Source organism: Podarcis tiliguerta (assembly GCF_965153285.1).
Source record: "Podarcis tiliguerta genome assembly, chromosome: 6".
Lineage (NCBI taxonomy): Eukaryota > Metazoa > Chordata > Lepidosauria > Squamata > Lacertidae > Podarcis > Podarcis tiliguerta.
In genome coordinates this window covers 54,303,698-54,323,540 of record NC_139539.1, presented here as the reverse complement: position 1 = coordinate 54,323,540, position 19,843 = coordinate 54,303,698, and the positions used below count along the sequence as shown (strand labels likewise).

The following is a 19,843-nucleotide window of genomic DNA, read 5'->3' as shown; positions in this document are numbered from 1 at the left end:
CCATTGTGTTGTGTCATCTTGGCTGTGAGTGGAATGGCAGAGAAGTGGTGTCTTTTTAAAAATGATATCACTGTTATTCTGTAAAGCAGCCAGCAAGGGGTGATGTTGCAAAGAACAGTCCCTTGCTGATTGATCCTTGAAAGGCAGATATACTTCCGAAAATAGACATTGCCCTCTATTTTAAAAGTTGAAATCCCTGTCTGTTCCATAACATTGTATATTAAAATCAAATAACTTGCTCCGCTGTTTTTTTGTGCTTATCGCGACCCATTTGCAATGCGTTATTCTATCCAGTTCAAAATCAAGTGTTTCTCTTGAATATTTTCTTGTGATATTAAGCCAAACACCTTTAAACACAGATCACTTTGTATACATCAATGCCTTCCTGAAGGCATTAATGGAACAACTCTAAAGACTCTTCTATGTATGCACAGACCTCCATGCATGATGCTTGGACGTTAGCAGCTTTTCCACGGTTTCTTATTTTGGGTTGATTTTAGCACTAGTGCTTATAATACTAAAAGCAAACCTCTGCTGTTTTAACATCAACTTTTTGACTCTGAGAAACTTTAAGAATGTAGGCAATCAAACCTTGTATGTGGAACTGTGTGTGTCAGTTCAGAATGCATTAATTAATATTGTTTTTAGCTTCAGTTAGAAGCAAGCAAGTTACAAATGAATAATCGAATTGGTTTTTATTGGCCTTGAAGGACCCTACAATATCATGTAATAGGTCTGAATGCTTGCATCCTATCACATTGCCTTCAGTACATTGTAGCAACTGCTTGTGATGAACAGTGGCCTTGCAAATAAACTAAATTTGGGGTTCCAGTGAATTAAGAAAACAATTAGATTAGATCTGTTGTGTTTGTTGTCCACCTCTGACAATTGTAGCATTGTCTGACATTCCTACATGCCAAATGAAATTGTTCAGTGCTAACAAGGATTAAAATGTGGGGTCTTTAAGATGAAATCCCCAAATCTACTGTCTGTCAAGATCACATTAATTTCAGCAGAATGTGTGATGAGTGCAAGAATCAGGTTCTAGATCTGACTTGATCACATTTTATTTGACCAATTGAGGATGTTCACATTAGTTGGGGAGTGCCTCATTGAATAAAGCAGCATTCATACAGAGAGAGGTTTTGCTCATAAGAAGCCAAGTAAAGGTTAGGAATTAATTGATGTACTGCTGAAAATAGCAGTATGATGCTCAGAGGCATTCCCTTTTTGGAAAACACCCCATCCCAGTGCTGCATGCTAAACTGCTTCCTATAGTGAAGAATCTCAAAAAGCAATTTGTGTTGTGGAATGAAGCAGGCTGTTTTTCTTTTCTTTTTAATGAACATCGTGGTTGTGTGCAAAAGAGATCTAAACTGTAGACTTCTATTTTGCATTTCAGCTCAAAAATTTGAATTAACATTTTGCGCATTAGCAGTTAAACAGAATCAGTTGCCTTCTGTGAAAGGAAGTGTTAATTATTTAAAACATTATTATCTGAAGTTGTTACTGGTAAATTTGTCATTTCCTCTGTTTCCATTCAAATGTGGGTTTTTAAAAAATATCACAAGTTTACATATACTTTGTTATACGGCAGTAATTGAACGTGTGCAAATTGCAGTTGTTGGCCACCAGAGGGCAGGAAGGACTATTCAATTATTCTCTAAAAATGCTATCCCGTGTTTTCAAATTAGCTTCCCGTATATTAACAAAAAGGAGTATAATGGCTGAGTTATTGTTTGATTTTCAGATAATTGGCATATTGCGTGAAGGAGACTTAATTTCACCCTTTAAAATTAAACAGGGAGATTTAAAAAGACATAAAATATTCATTAATGTTCAGTGATTATAAAGCAGTGGCATATATTTATTTTACCTTTATTACTGTTTCGATGGGAAAATACTGCAAATATTTCAGAAATCGAGTTGGCCATACTGACAAGTTGAAATGTTTAAGCAGTGTTAATGCAATCTACTCACACCTGATATCCTATGCAGAAAGATTCAAAATGTCTACATCAATTATTAAAGGAAATACTTAACATTCTAGGAATGTTTCAGGCCTCAAGACAACTATTGGATGCAACTGTCTCTCCAGACTCAGTTACTTGGAATATTTAGGAGTATTTTAATGCCTGAATGACTGGCAAGCAATACTTTTTAAATTTATTTTTCCATACTAAGTAGGGTCATGAATATTTTTGTAGTGAGCTAATGATAAATCTGTTAGATTGGTAGACATGAATTTATATTCCTCCCCTAGTTTCAGGCACTTTGATTTCCTTTTGGAATGTACATTGAAGAGTGACAAAGAAACAAATGAATTGAAATTGAAATCCTGGTAAGAGAGTGGCTAAAAAAAAAATCAAGAAACATTTGCACGAGAGTTCCTTCTGCTCCCAGTTTGGCACTATGGTTCAAGAGAAAGAGTCTGTTTTTAAGAATGAGTGTGATGCAAGGTGACACTATGGTAACTTTATGCACTGGTAGACTGAAGAGCCTATGCTGGTCCTGAATTTAGGTACGAGACCAGCCTATCTGAAAATTAAAGTCTTATGTTGACTGGAGGTCTTTTAACTGTGCATTCCGGCTGCATAGACAGTCTTAGAATATAGATGGGGTTGACAAAAACACATGTTTTATTTGGGTTGTCTTCTCCCAGTAAATTTCAGAATGGCAAGATGTAGTGTGTGTTAAATTGTTTTATATATCCCTCCTCTGATATAAGATTTAATTAGCAGTTCATGGTGCTGAAATAAAACATCAGTTAATGCAGGATCTCTAAAACTGGGACCGTAGGGAACTGTCTTTCATTGTGTCAGATCATTGGTCCATCTAAGCCAGTATTGTCTACACTAACTGGCAGCAGCTGTCCAGGGGTTCAGGTGGGGGCCTTTCCCAGCCCTTCTTGGAAATGTCAGGGATTGGACCTGGGATCTTCTGCACGCAGAGGAGATGCTCTGCCACAGAGCTGTGGAAAATGAAGTGGGCGAGAAAGTAGGAGTCAAAATTTGGAAACAATGATTCCACGTTGGCCTATTTGACAAAATGATCTTTGTCACAAGTTTCAGATTTATTTAGGGTGAAACAATGTGAGGATGATGAAACGCATATCTATTTGTAATTTATGAGTTCTATGTTTCCATTTCATAAGTGTTTTTTTTTAAAATGCTTAACACTTGCAATAGGATAGATACACAATTTAAGTTTCGGCATATAAACATGTTAGTGTTGCAGTAGCGCATAGGCAGCTGCTCTCTCCATCCCTTGTAACAAAGCACAAGGTAACATTTGAATCACTGCTGTATGTCTGGCACCTGGTCCTATGCTTTTCTCTTGCTATATGGCAGAAGATAGAATGGGGCACAGGAATTAGCACCGTAGAAGGATATATTGGTACAACTGTGTGGAGTAGAGCACTATACTTTGAATCATTCTCCATCTGAACACATGGGAGTTATTGAAAATCACCATTTCCTATCAGAGCAAAATTTCATGAAACAAAGTTGTGATGTTCAGTTTATTTTGTATTCAGAAGCTCCATACAGTGAACCTGCTTCCTTGGTGGTGGTGGTTTGTTTTTTAAATTACAAATATTCATACTGGGTATCATAATGGGATTTCTCTAAAACTAAATTATTTGTTTTATATGAACATACCACACTGACTTTCTGGTTTAGGATTAAAACTCAAAGCAGCAATACTTAAAAGCATGTCAAAACAGAAGTTCTGATTTATGTCAAACTGGAGCATCTTTTTCTTTTAAGTTATTTTAGCCTCTGAATATTACGGGAAACAATAGTAAGGGAAACAAGCATATAGAAATCAGTTTAATTCATTTTAAAAGTGTTTCAGCTTGTGATTTTCAGCTGCTTTTAAGAATTAATAATGTAAGCTGCAGTTGAGCTAGATAATCTGAAAGTCTGGTGTCCATGAAACATAGACTAGGGCTTGAGAAAGAGATGTCACACCCTGTAGCAGCTGGTCCAAATTTAGGAATATAGAAAATGGAAAGTCTTAAGATGAACCATTCTAAGTCAGGTCATCAGGGGCAACTTCAAGTGTAAATATAAGAGAAAGGCCTATAGTATATAAGTTATCCAATCTACTACTTGTTCCTGACTTGTGGAGGGGTTTGGAACTCTTTTCAGGCTGCTCAAAGAGGATTGATAGGATAAGAGAACAAAAAAATGTGCAAGAGAGAGAATACTCACATCTCTGCATCATTACCTGTTACAAAAGGGGATTTGAGCAGCTTGGGAGGGATTGTCTAGACTAGGGATGGCATTCAACCAAATTTTACTCAAGAGTACACCCACTGAAATTAATGAGCAGGATTGTTTTAGATCCATTAATTTTAATGGGTCTACTGTGAGTAAAACTTAGTTCAATAATGCCCTGAAGTGAACAACATGGTTCTCTCCAGATGTTGGGGTACAACTCCCAGCCAGCATGGCCAGTGGTCAGGGATGATAATAAATGTAATCCAGCAACATCAGTGTTGTCTTTTGTTGGTCTAGATCACATTATAGACCATAATGTCAGGAAAGGCTTTGCTGGATCATACTGAAGCCCATTTAATTGAGCATCCTCTTCTCTCAGTAGCCAATCAGATACTTAGGGGAAACCACAAGCAGGGACTGAGTTAAGCAGCCTTATCCCCAGTTGTGTCCCGTCCCCCCCAGCAACTTGTATTCAGAAGCACGCCATCTATGATCCTGGCAGTAGGGCACAACCATCATGGTTAGTAGCTGAATCTTCCGCAAATATTTCTAAACACCTTTTAAAGTCAGCCAAGTTGGGTGACTACATCCCATGGTGGCAAATTCCACAGTACTTCATTTTGTGTGTCTTGTATCTTCCAATATCCCTTTTCCCCATGCCATGCATAATATTACACTTGCCTATAATGTCACCCCCCCATCGTACTCCCCTTTTTCTAAACTAAAAATCACATATTTTGGTCACCCTTTTTCTGTACCTTTTCCAGCTTTACAATATTCTTCTTAAAGTAAGGTGAGAAGAACTGTACACGCCAGAATTGCCACACCATGGATTTGTATAACAGCATTATGATATTGCCAGTTTTGTTTTCAATCCCTTTCTAAAGATCCCTAACATGGACTTGGCCTTTTTCACAGCTGCTACACACTGGGTTGACATTTTCATCAAGATATCTACCATGACTCCAATCATTCTTTCCTGGTCAGTAACTGCCAGTTCAAACCCTACTAGTTTTTTATGCAAAGCTAGGATTCCCCCTGCTTAGATTGATTTGCATTTACCATTTTAATGCCCATTCGCTAAGTTTGGAAAGATCCTTTTGGAGCTCTCACAAATCCCCCTTTGTTTTTTACCACCCTGAACAATTTGGCATCACCAGCAAACTTGGTGATCTTCCTGCTCGGCCGTAACTCCAGCACTTTTATGAACAAGTTTAAAAACACAGGTCCCAATATGATTCCTTGTGAGACCCGATTTGTTACATGGTTTTGTTGGGAAATTGTCCATTTATTCTTATTATCTGTTTCATGTTCTTTAACTAGTTACTGCACCTTTGGAGCAACAGGACTGACAGGTCTCTTTTATATCATCTCATCATCTTATATCATAGTGCATTTGGCGGGCTTCTTAGGTTCCTCACCTAAGGTTGAGAGGGAGTTATTTAAGAGGCAAAGACTCAGAAAAAACTGTGGTAGCTGATTTTGTTTCAGATTGTTTCTTCTAGCTGCTTTCCAGGTAGGCTAGAACACTAAAGCTGATGGAGGACTTGATTTGGGGAAGAAGGTGCATTAAGCTTCCAATTTTTACACCATAGCCTATTTCTTATATCAAGAACTGTTTATTTTGTTTATTTCATAAAATTTATACAGCCCTTGATTGTTTTTTTTTAAACCCTCAAAGCAATTTCCAGAGAGAATAAAGCAATACAATTATCATTAAAAAGAACAAAAACACCCATAAAACAACTCTGTAAATCATTCAAAACTATTTCACTAGCTGCTAAGAGTTTGGGGTATAGGGGATTCCCAAAATTACATCTTTAACAGGATAAGAGGGGCAGGTTCATGGTGTTACTAAGTTTCAAGAATAATGGGATTCATCAACTTTTCACAGTGATCCAACATCTGCTTCGCAAAAGGGGCAATCAAGCCAATCTTGGATTTACAGATAGGTCTTCATATTTGAAGTGATGCTGATAAGGTGGGATGTGCAAGTCATATTTAGATCTCAAAAGTCAGTTGAAGCATTTCTAGATGATGGTACTTCATTGTGGTGGCCATGTAAATAATACTTCCCCATTCTGATTTGATAGGTATTGTCTCAGGTTTGTGTATGGCCACAGGTACTTCTAGTATAGAAAGGATGTAAAGGTTTGCCTGTCTATATCCAGTATATTAATAAATGTTTTATTTATTTGCCTTAATGGATTATTTAGAATAGTAATGGCCATCATTACCTAACCAGCATGTTAGTCATACCTTTTTGATAAAGTAGGGTAGAAAAGCAGTTCAGGTCTCCCTCACCTGCCTCAAAACCCACAAATTTTCAGCTAAAGAAATAATCACCTGATAAGAAGTTAGTGCATAGAATTCCAGAGAATGGTTGTTCTGTGCAACCACTTTTATAAGTCTGTGGAACACTAAATTAGGATCAGAATCTTCACATGGCTCAGAACAGTTCCTTTGTAGTAGTGGCCCTGAGGGTGTAGGGCAGGGATGGAGAACCTATCATCCCTGACTCCTGACTATTGGCCATGCTGGCTGGGGTTGATGACTTGGAGCCAAACAGCATCTGGAGGACTATGGTTTCCCTTTTTCAGCTGTAGGATGACTTCCCTGAGAAAGGAAGTTGTGGCAAGACACCCCTGTTTTGTTTGACTTTTGAGCTATCTAGTTAGGCTATGAATTGAGCTGGGACAATTAGAAATCAGTAGATACTTTTTGTTCTATCTTTAAGTGACACCAAATTATATCTTTAGACAATTATTATTCATACTTACTGTATAGCGTGCCTTTCACCAAATGGTCCTAGGGTGGGTTTTCTGGGGGGACAGAATTAAAATAAGCATAGCGTACAATTATAATCCTAAAATCAAACTATAGAAATAATATAGGAATAACAAAATAGCAATACAGAGCAACAGTGCAGAAGAACAGAAGGCACTTACTCAATCAAAAGAGTAAAGAGATGCATCTTGATGAGTTGTCAAAGGCATACAGTGATGGTGCAGTGTGCACCTTCTACAGTCTGGGGGGCACCACAAAGAAGGCCCTCCCCTCAAACCACAGAAGGTTCAACCTCCTTTGCTGATCTTAGCACCGAGGCTGGTTATGGGAGGAGGCACTCCTTCATATAATTGCACCCAAGTTGTTTATGTCAAGGTTAATACTTTAAATTGCACCTCTTAGTGAATTGACAACTGGTGAATTGACAACTGGTGCAAATCTGGTGCAATTGACAACTGGTGCAAATCTTTGGAAGCTGCATTTGCACTAGTTGCAGCTTCCAAACAGTCTTCAAGGGCGGCTCCACATAGAGCGCATTGCAGCAGTCCCATCTGGGAAGTTACCAGAGCATGTATCACTGTGGCCAAGCTGTCTTAAGTTCTTGAGTTTCTGGGATTCTTGAGTTTCTGGGAAAGCAAGCTATAAATGATTCAAACAAATCAATAAATTCAAACAGGTCAGTCTACAGCAAGTTCTAAGTAGCTACTATAGGTTAGAGTCAGGTTCAGCAGGACTGAAAGTGCTCCCAGGAATGATAAGTGTTAGTCTAACAAAGCCCAAAGCCTAGTGAGCTTTTATATCCTCAGGCAAGGTTTCCCATCTGTAGGGAATTTGTCAATGCAACCATCGAATAGCTTTGGATTTTACCTTCTTCCAAAGGGACCCTAAGGAGAATAAATTGTTTAGGGTGACGCAAAGCGACTCCTTACTAAAAAGTTTTGATCTTCTACATTGACAGTCTGGTAACTCAATGTCTTTTCTTAAAGACATATTTTCCAGCAGATTCAAGAACTATGAGAGTTTGAATGCAGGCTCAAGCTATTTAGATGAGGATTCTCTGCCAGAGAACATGGGGGTTGCATTTGAATTACAGCGTTTGACATGGTGCAACACATGATGGAACATCAACAAATTGTTAAAGTGCATAAAGAGATCAGACCAAGTGGGTGTATGTGTGAAGGGGGAGAATGGTGATTGTATGCTGTATGCCACCTTGCTCAATGTTTCAGACCAAGGTTGATAATCACCTGTGTATTAAGCCACAGATCCTGGTTTAATGCACTGAACAAGACAGAATATAAAGTTGGATTAATATTGTGGCTTGTTTGAATGTCGTTAACTATAGTCCTGGATTCTTGCAGAATGGGGAAGCTATGGTTAAGTGCCAGATTCAGGTTTGTTTTGCCACTGATGTAATGGGAAGAGTGAAGTGGCAGAAAAGGGGCTGCCTGCATGCAGCTCCATGCTGCATGTGGTGCATAACCTGGATTATTAAACTTTGTTTTCATGTGACCATTGTGAGTCAAGAACTGGAGGATGGTAGAAATTCTGGATTAACTGGGTATTGCGTTATGTGTTACACTCATGGATAAAGTATCTTTTTTATTTGGCCACCAGCCTACCTGCCACTTACTATCCTGTATCAATCTAGTAAATTTACATGACATCATTGACTCTTTAGAGGTGGTGGTGGTGGTAAAAGGGAATAACAATATGATTATTTGAGACTTATGAAAAACGAATGTCTTAAAGTGGTATCGACAAAGTTCCATAAACTACATCAGAAACCATTGATACATTGTTTGTGGTGCAGAGTGTTTTTGGGTTTTTTTTTTGTGTGTGGTATATTTGGATTTTTGTGTGTGCAGTCCTTCCTGTATAAAGGAATGCTGCAACTAAAGGATCTCCTAACTATCAGGGGTTGGTAGCTCTGGTGGGAAGATGGTAGCTGGAAACCCGCTGTGCCTACATGGATGATAGCTAATAATTTTATTGGATCCCTGCCATTGACTGGAGCTTCTGTAGATCAGAGATCATTTTTGTTTGGTTTCGTTGCTCTGAACTGTGCTAGGATGTCAGTATAAAATAGTTCTTATGAAATAACGTTCAATGACAGAAAATGATTTGTATTGGTTTGTAAAACTGCATCAGACCTTGAACTTAATTTTTTTCATCTTCTTTTGCCATACCTGTAGAAAATGTAGATATTCGCAATAAGCCAATCAATGTATTGAAAAGTAGACCTAATCTGCACACAAAGTAATTGGAAGAATATCTGGGGTTTTCTACATTCAACTTACCCAGGTAAGGGTAAGTAAGGCTCCTTAACAGCAAAGACTCTGTGCCAACTCCAAATCTACATAGGTGCTCACACCCACCAGCCAGCACTGCATGTGGGTACCCTAATAAGATACCAGTTTACTCAGCAGAGAGGAAAGAATTTACAAGACTAAGTCTAGTCTCTCCCCCTCTCACCATGCCAAACAGCTGGTCAGCACTATTTATAGTAACCAAATGGGGCTTGCATGCAGTATCCTGGTGCTGAATCTGGCAGGGTAATTACATTAAAAGTAGCTGGTTTGTGCCTATTTCCCATTCATCTAGGATCTGTGTGCAAAGAGTTGCTTCAACAAGTATATGACAACACCCACCCCTTGGACACAGGGGCATAAAACAATATTTAAAAATATAATTTTGTATATTGCCTTTTTAAAATTTACCAGTGATAAGTCTTTATGTTCCATGACTGTATCCAAAAAGAAAGGAAAATTTTGTTTTTTTCTTTGAACAGCAGAACACCCCTTCCCCCAATATTGCCATACCACAAATCAATTTTGGAAATCTGTCAGGGTGTTATTCAGCTAAGTTTTACTCAGTCGGCCCACTAAAATTTATGAAGATGACAAAGTTATGGACATAAATCTCAGTAGTTCTACTCTGAGTAAAACTTAGTTGAATGTCACTCTTTAGTTTCCAAAGCTGGTTACCATTTGACATGGGATATGCTCTTCAAGAGAGACAAAGTGTATAAACTTTATTGACTTTATTGAATCACCTTTATGATTGTTTAATCCTGGCCCTTAGTTGTACCACTTGGATGGAACGTTAATTTTTAATCGAATTTTTTTTTTAAACAGATGAATAAATTTTCTTTTTACTTCTTTTTTGCTTTAGGAAAGCTAAACTTGTAGAACTGAGTATTTTTAGCGAAAGGAGTAGATTGTAGGACGGTTTTGAAATATTATGCCTATCTCATCAAGTAATACCCAAGGCACACATTTTAAAAATTCCTAACTGTACTCCTGAAACACAATGTGAGAATTAGCAAATCGTTTCAACATGATAAGTTGTGCTTTTCAAAGATCAATTCAATTCATGCTAAAAAGGGAACATAACAGGCTCTGAACATGGCCCTGAGTCATCTTACTTATCAACAACTGCATGTGAACAAGAATATATTAGTAAATGTATTTTGTAGACCAGTAGCACATTGCACAGCAGGTAAGAAAAGAGACCTTGCAGGTAATGAACCCACTATGTGTATCTGTTTGGATGGGACAGATCTGAGATGCTTAGAATATACTAATGTCTGGGTGTAGTTTGGTGTGTTAAAGGTATAGGTATATCTGTGCAGCCATGATTCCTTATGGACTTTTTAATACATAACTGAAACAATGAAGCTGATATAACGAAAGGCATTAAAAAACAACCACACTTCTAATTTTGAGATAAAGCATTGTATTGCTAGAATATATTTCATAACCTGTAATTCGTGTTGCTGATTACTTCGAAAGGCATAGCTTTTAAATAAACCATTTTCAGTTATCAGAAGCTAATAAACCAAGACATATTTATATGCAAGAAAAGGCAGAGAGTAAATAATTGCACTGGTGACCAATACTGTAATAATCCTGTTTTACAATATGCACTTGACAGGTTGTAATAGTGCTAATTGAAGAGACTAATTCACACTTGCTTCATTCTATTCAAAGGCAAAATCAGCAGCTTGTTTTGCTTTTGACCAGATGGTCCTGATGAACACCTACTGTGCACTTTAAGTGCTTTACTAGAATTACAAAGGCTGGGGGGCTGCGTCCAACTCGGAATGATTTGAGAAGAAGAGGGGGAGAAACCCCTTCGGTGCTCAATGGATTTGGTGCAACTAAATTAATTCTAGTGGGCCCATTACACATTGAGCCCCTTTTCAAAGTCCTGAGCCTCCTCGTTTGTTCTGTAGCAACGAGAAAGTGAAAGGCAGATTACTGCAAACAGAAATAAAAAAAAAACTGCTCTGAAAGGGAGAAAAGAGGCCTTGAAGCCTTTTCATATCATTTTGGGTTTTTCAAGTGCGTTATTTTTGGGGAGGGTGGATGTCTGAAAAGCCAATTGGGTTTTTTTTGTTTTAAAGTGCGCTATTTAAGTACCATGAATATAAAAGCAAGAGCAACAGTTGACTGAGTTTACTGTGGTAAAGCTTTGTGTCCCAAGGATGAATCAAATTCATTATAGTCGGCTCTTTGTATTTTAATATGAATGTGAGGTTAGTTTCACAAGACTGTGTCTGTTTAGGATAATTATAATTTAATATTTTCCTTTTTTTTGGTAAAATTAGCACAGTAGAGGTCTGAAATTCCAACCAGAAGCCAGATTTATTATTATTAATAATCATCATCATAATTTTTTTTTAAAAAAAGAAATCAGACTTTGAAGTATCCGAAGAGTTTAAAACTCAAAAGGATGCTAATTTCCAATGAAAAGAGAGGCTTTTTCCAATTGCATTGAAGCAGAGATTATTATAACTAATTAGAAGTCACACATCTGTTAGTCTTTGGTTTGTGAGCACTTGTGTATGGCTCCATGTATGTATATGTGTATGTGTGTGCATGGAGAAAGTTATATATGGTGAGAGAGAGAGATGCACAAATACCTGTTTTTCGTAGTCCAAATCATACATGTTTATGTATAAATGGCCATGTTATTTAATGTTAGAAATACGTAGTCATGGATGTTGTTTTTGGACATATTAAAAAATCACATATATATATCCTTTTAAAAAAAACAATGGCAACTCGGTCTTCAAGGCTCCTAAATTGGGCCCTAAGTTTGCTAATCGCTTTACAGAGAACTGTAATAAAAAAAGTAAGCCAGTATTGCGATTAGTCAGAAACTTTTGAAATGTTCTTTAACGTAAACCTGACAGTATAATGCTTGCTTTAGAAAAGGTGTTAGTGTGAAATGATAAAAGTGTACAACTGCAGTTCACAAATAATCAGGGTGGTCAGAATTGCAACACTTATGCCATTTCCCTTGTAAGTGAATGTGTGTTTAGATGAAATATGTGTAAAGATTAAACTTGAAATCTAAGTTTCTGTGATTTTATAACACAACATTATTATTTTTTTCATTTGGTAAATATGTAGACACTTTGCATTAAAAAAACCCCTGAATAAAATAATAATTTTTAAATTATTTCAACGTGCTTTTAAAATATGCCTGTATATCAAACATAATATCTTGAGGAGGTGGGGGAGGAGATAGGAGAAGAAAGGGAAAAGAGGGTTGATTTTTTATGTACAATTAAAATGCAAGGGGGAAAAGCCTTATTCCCCTCTCCCAATACTGTCTTTTCCACCGGTTTTAGGTAACAATGATTAGCCTTATTAATCTGGTCATTTTTCACCTTGCCTTTTAAAAGTAGATTTGAGAAGAAGATGACTTTGTACCATCAAACAATCCAATTATATTGATAAGTAGGGAGGTGCTAATGAACTGTTAACTCTGACAAAAGTTTTCTGTAAACTTGAGTTAAAAATAATCACCAATTTGAAAGTATTCATTAAGAGATATTTCTAATTGCTTTAAAAGTTAAAGTATGTGTATGTGTCGAGTATTGTAAATGTATGCATACAAAGAATAACAAACAAATATGGTTAGGATAAATGTGAAAGAAATATCCCACAGTGTAGTGAGGCCCTAGATTTTTAAAAAATAAACATCATTATGGGGATCAGTTTAAGCCTGTATTTAAATTTTTACTGACTCCTGATCTTACAACATGCTGTCTTTTTACTAGTTGGGCATACGTATAATATTAAATGCCATGACATATTGCATTAATGGTATCAGGGCAATTCACAGGTGAGAGTCAGTTCAGTGTGGCTCTACCAGTCACTGACATTAGCATGTAAACTACCACCATCATAATATTACAGTTGTACCTTAGTATCACATTTTCTCTGATCTGAACAGTCTGCTTACTATCTATCTTCTATCTAAAGTGTTAGTTCTGTGAGGCATGAATGCTGCTTTGTTTTCAGCTGTAAATAGAACTTAAAGTAATCCAAGATGGTATCAGTGTACTAATTGCACCTACCCATTTCGAAATGTGCTTTTATTATAAGAATAAAATGCCCTAAAAACTCTTTGTAGCAAAGTTATTCATTTGTCAACATATAAAAATCATGGGTGTAGATTAAACCACCACGAAGCTCATTTAAAGGGTAATGCAGCCTCATAATCACCCCCAATAAATCCCTGTTACTGTTTTTAAAGCTCTCAGCAAACATTTGCAATAAGTGGCCAAATTTATGCCTTGCTTTGTGGTTGTTGCGTGACCAGACAGAGTGGCACAGGATTGTTTTAAGATTTTTACAGCTGCAAGGGAAAAGCATCTGTTCTTAGAAAATCCAGCATTGTTTAATTTTGACACTGACTCTTCCATGCTGTTTGTACCAGGGTCTGGATTAGGTGGCACCAAGATGAAATTTCTTTTAAGTTGCTTCCAAATGCAGCTGTCACCATACATGGCCTGGTAGATAAAGCAAAGACGCTACAGCTAAAACAAGCATCTTTGTGCTGGGTCATCACAGTAGAAAAGCTAGGAGGGAGGAATGCTAATATTGTATCTCACAAATAGCTAGAGCATTAGTCTTAAATCAGTGGGGGGAGGGTAGAATAATAATTTTCCTATAATTGTGATAATAAGGTTGTGAACTTAACACTTGCTATAAGTGATGTCCTCAAGAAAAGGAACAAATTGATTTTTAATATGGGTACATCATTGCAAAACCCAAGTAGTATTAACAGCAACATGTAAAACACATGCATTTAATTGTAGTATCAAGCAATTTACAGCAATCTCCTGAGTTGTTTTTTTTATCATTCTGACCCGAGTTTCAAGTTTTGTAAAAATAACATTTCATTTCCCACAAACTTCCAGAATTGCATTCATTTCTGTCCAGCTGGTGTAACGTAAATGATACAAAGCCAACATGTGACTGCCTGTATTACAGAATGTTTAATTTGCTAATGAATTGAGGCTCTTTAATCATAGATGAAAGCTTTTGTAATGATAAAACATCTCTAACAATGTATATTGAAGACATTTAAAAGAATGCACTTAACAATAGACAACCTTCATTTTTTTTATATGCCCATTTTTTAAGACGGGGAATGCTCCCTCAATCCCAATATTATTTAGAAGTATGTAAAACAGTCAAATTTAAATCTATAGTTCATTTAAAGGTAAAGGTAAAGGTAAAGGGACCCCTGACAGTTAACTCCATTCGTGAATGACTCTGGGGTTGCGGTGCTCATCTTGCTTTACAGGCCGAGGGAGCCGGTGTTTGTCTTCTCCACAGACAGTTTTTCTGGGTCATGTGGCCAGCGTGACTAAGCCGCTTCTGGCGAAACAGAACACTGACACCAGAGCAGCGCACTGAAACACTGTTTACCTTCCCGCCAGAGCAGTACCAGAGCAGATTAATATCTACTTGTACTTTTGGACGTGCTTTCGAACTGCTAGTTGGCAGGAGCTGGGACCGAGCAACGGCTCACCCTGTCGTGGGGATTTGAACTGCCAACCTTTTCATCGGCAAGCCCAAGGCTCAGTGATTTAGACCACAGCGCCACCCGTGTCCCATAGTTCATTTTCATTAGTGCATTGAAGGCATACTCTGTTAGGAAGGATAGGTTGTATGGTAGGGAGAATATTTGTCTAAGTTCTGCATCTTTGGTTTGTCAAGAAGGTCATGTAGTGGACACTGTTGGGCGTGTTTGGGGCAGGGGTGAAGTGGGGGAGAATATGAGGGGGGATATAAGGTTCATATTTCTTCTCTGCCATGATGTTCTCTGGGTGACCTTTCTCATATGGTGGTTATATTCACCATCTGGAATTCCTCTGGGGAAGAATGGGCCAGAAATGAAACAAATAATCATTTACAGTTTATGTTCTGGAAGCATATGCCCAGTGTAAGACCTTGAAACATCAAACTATAAAGGAGCTGATCTGATTAATGTATGGCGATCAGTTGCACCTCCAACCCATTTGTCTGTGTAACTGCAGAGCACCTAGCAGTTCTGGTAGAGCTCGGGTAGATGAAGCACTTAGAATCTAAGACTTGGACATTGCAAGCACTGATTGAAAGGCGTTGCAAGATGACAGAATATAAAAATAGAATTATTTAACTTTTTTAAAAGCCAAGTTATATCTTGCCTTTCTATATAAAGATACCCAAGACAGCTAAATGATATATAAAAATCCAAATTATATATTAAAAAACCCTAAGTGCATGTTAGATAGAAGATAAAATACAAGTCAAGTAGATTAAACACATGCCAGAATAAGTCAAAGCAGAGAGGTCAACTATGAAGCTACCAGACATGTCTCTAAGGGCCGGGAGTATTAAAATTATTTCAGGTGGTCTTCTCAAACATACTTCAGATACAGGTATAAAAAAGGACCACACCAGCTGATGTTAGAGAGTGGGCAAGAGATGGTCTTTAAGTATCTGGGCCTTAAATGATTATGGCATTAAAGCTAGATGCTTTATCAAGTGGTTTACGAATACAGTGGTACCTTGGGTTACATACGCTTCAGGTTACATACCCTTCAGGTTACAGACTCCGTTAACCCAGAAATAGTACCTCGGGTTAAGAACTTTGCTTCAGGATGAGAACAGAAATCGTGCTCCAGCGGTGCGGCAGCAGCGGGAGGCCCCATTAGGTAAAGTGGTGCTTCAGGTTAGGAACAGTTTCAGGTTAAGAACGGACCTCCGGAATGAATTAAGTACTTAACCCGAGGTACCACTGTACATTGTGATCTGGGATCAAAGAATACTCTACTGAGAGATAGCAAGGATCTGCAACCCTCATGAAATAAGCAATTGCATTCTGGAAGTTAGCAGCGCATGGAGAACAGTGGCCAAGTCATCCAAAAGGGGCCATAGCTGGGGGAACCAGACAGCTGAAAAAAGGCACTCTTAGTCACTGAGAGCACCTGAGCCTCCAGGAACAATGCCAACCTGTCTGCCCACCTCCTGGATGTGAGAACTCAGGGCATATTAACACCTTTGTCTTTTTAGATTCAGCTTCAGTTTATTGGCCCACCCAGCCTCCCAGCACTGGTCTAGCACCTCAACTGCCTCTGTGCGATCCATGCCCAAGAGCTGTTTAAAAGCATGAGAGTTAACATTTTTGGATGAGAATATTTTTATAGTGCATACAAGTTTTGAAAGTTGCAAATTTTATAGAGGAATCGATGACATTGATAGTGTTGGTGGCCCTAGTAGAGTGGAGTTCAGCTTATTTCTTCTGAAGTTTATATTATTTACAGTTGATGTTAAGAACCAAACTTGGCAAGATGCTGGGATCCACATGTTCAGGCTCTCAACATATTCCCCCATGAAATGTGGTTATGGACTGCGCTGGATTTAGGGTGGTGTAAGCAGTTCCCCTACACAGAGCAACAAACTGAGGGGACTCAATAATAATAATAATATTAATAATAATTATAATATCATCATCCCAATATTTATACAGGTATCTACTGACTGAGAAGGCCCATAAAAAGCAATATTTAGGGTGCAGAACCAAATGTCCTTGCTCAGGGCGCCATTTTACCAATGTCTGCCCCTGGCATGGGTTTGTACATTAACAGGAGCAACAGCTCTCTCACCTTCTGTTTCTGTCTCTCCGTTTGTTCTTAACTTTGCTCTATTTACAATCAAAATTTCCCCACCCAGTTGCTTTCCTAGGAGTGCAGCGAGAGAGTTAAGAAGACAGCTGGGGGGCTGCTTTTCTTTTCCCATTCTGCTCTGATTAGATTGTCTCATAACCACTATATATTCCCATCAAATACACAGCTTTTTTGGGTGGCGGCGAAGGGAGTTAGAAGGAGGCAGATCTCCCAGTTTCTTTGCTATTTTGGCCCCAATTATTCTGCCTCTTCATACTTTCCCATGGAATCTGCAGATGGTTGCTTATTTCATTGCCAAAAGGTGGCAGTAGTGAGAAAAATCTCCTTAAAAGGCTTCTGTTTTGATTCCCACCATATACCGGTTTATACTGGACTCGATAGCCCTTGTTGGACTCGATGGCCCTTGTGGTCTCTTCCAACTCTATGATTCTATGATATACTGTCAAGGCCATGGTGTGGATATTGGGACAAAAATCCAATGCACTGGAAAGAATCTGCAAAGTTTTTCAAATATTTTGATTTACTGTTGCATAATGTGCTAAGTAAAACAATTCAGCAGTTGAACAAATTATGCAAATAGTTAACAGTGCACAAATTATATACAAACTATCCATTTGGTATATAGAGAAACATTGGTGCAAATTATGCACATGGTATGCTCCGATTCATTCAGATATTAAGGTCTGGATTCAGCGTTCTCCGACTGCCAGCACAAGGCTGCTGCACTAGCATAAGAGTGAGGATGATGATTGAAGAGTATGAAATCTAGTGCAATAGCGCACTAATGGAATCTTGTTGTGCAACTGGTTGTGCAACAAGAAGTATTAGGCTTGGCTTCCTGTGCCTTCTCTTGTGCAAAGCATTCTGCTATTGTAAGCTACTATGTAAAAGGTAAAGGTAAAGGATCCCTGGACGGTTAAGTCCAGTCAAAGGCGGCTGAGGCTGCGACGCTCATCTCGTTTTCAGCCCGAGGGAGCCGGCGTTTGTCCACAGACCGCTTTCCGGGTCATGTGGCTAGCATGACTAAACTGCTTCTGGCGCAACGGGACACCGTGACGGAAACCAGAGTGCATGGAAATGCCATTTACCTTTCCACTGCAGTGGTACCTATTTATCTACTTGCACTGGCATGCTTTCAAACTGCTAGGTTGGCAGGAGCTGGGACCAAGCAACGGGAGCTCACCCCGTCATGGGGATTCAAACCGCTGACCTTCTGATCGGCAAGCCCAAGAGGCTCAGTGGTTTAGACCACATTACCACCCACCCCTGTCACACAGTGCCAACTCTGTTGACTAGTATACCACTATGGGACTTTAGCTTAGCACTACACTAAATAATTCCTCATGTTTACAAAAGGAATAGTTGTCAGTGATCAGGTATCATAGAGGGAGGGACAATAGCTCGAATTAGAACATGTGGTTGGCTTGCAGAAAATTCCAGTTCCAGGTCTTGACCTCTCCCGTTGCAAGGATTAGCAGGTGATGGGAAAGACCTCACTACCAGTCAGAGCAGATGATTCTGGGCTAGATGAACATAGGTATAAGGCATCTTCCTATGTGCCATTTAGTAAAGTTTGTAAGCAAATACTGTGATAGAAACTTGAGCTTGGAAACTGGGATAGCTCAGTACGTAGGGCATGAGGCTCTTAATCTCAGAGTTGTGGGTTCGAACCCTACATTTGGCAAAAGATTTCTGTATTGCAGGGGACTGGACTAGATGACCCTCATGGCCCCTTCTAACTATGATTCTTTGATCTATGATCTTCCTGAGAATACTATCTGAACCCTCTATCTAGGTTCCTTGCTGACTATGGGGTGTGCTAGATTTCCCTACTGTTTACTGGTAATCAACAGGAATATAGTAACAGTGTCTCTGAGCACAAGAAGTGCATCCTTACCTTCTCTCTCTCACTCACTCAGTCACTCACTCACTCACTCACTCACTCACATGCACGAAGGGCTTACAGGAAATATTGCAAGGCTTTCTCCTATTCCCTGCACTTCTTTTTTGAAATAAATTTTCATTTTTATAACCTTTATAGTAATACACTTGATGTATTTTGAATGTTTTCAGACTATCTTTTAGTATTTTGCATGCCATTGTGTTATATATATGTTGTTTCTTTTAGGATAATCTTCTGCATGTCTTCTATTCCTTCTTCTCTTCCTAAATCTACTGTTGTTCTCGGCATCTGGTACACAGAGGCCTGCTGTCATCATGACTACTAGCCATTGTAGCTATATTTTCCCTTAATTTTCTAATTTCTTTTCAAAGCCATCTAAATTGGTGGTCATCACCACATTTTGTGGTAACTAATTCCCTAGTTTAACTGCGCACTATTTAATTATTCAATCAATTCTTGTGCTTATATCGCAAAGAGCTCATGGCGGTGCACATGGTTCTCCCCCTTCTCATTTAATCCCCTTTTACTGATGCACAACATCAGTCTTACCCAATTTTATGATTATCTAGAATCATAGAACGGTAGAGTTGGAAGGGACCTAGATTAATATATTTATTTATTGACCAATGAACTATAATTCCTAGTTGTGAGGTATTCCTTTCTCCTAGTTCTTTCTCTCTGTATATAGCAAATGTATATTCTCCCATTTTCTTTGGGCTGACTCTGGATCCATTACAATGTGGATAGTACAGAGTGATTTCATTTTCATCTTTTTTTAAAAAAAATCCTTTTCCTTTGCATTGAATTGTCATCTATAGTGTCGCGTTTAATGTTGCATCTGCTTGCGGTGTTCTTACGGATGGAATTTCATTGTTCAGGACTGTGGGAGTGCAGAATTCCTCTATAACATAGTATGCCAGTGTCTATAGTACCCTCAAAGCCACTGACTCCCCA

General features: G+C 38.4%; 1 protein-coding gene across 1 annotated transcript in view; it reads left to right on the top strand.

Moving 5' to 3' along the window:
• Positions 1–19,843, top strand: part of FAF1 (Fas associated factor 1) — a 170,040-nt gene that overhangs the window by 43,117 nt on the left and 107,080 nt on the right. The window lies entirely within an intron of this gene.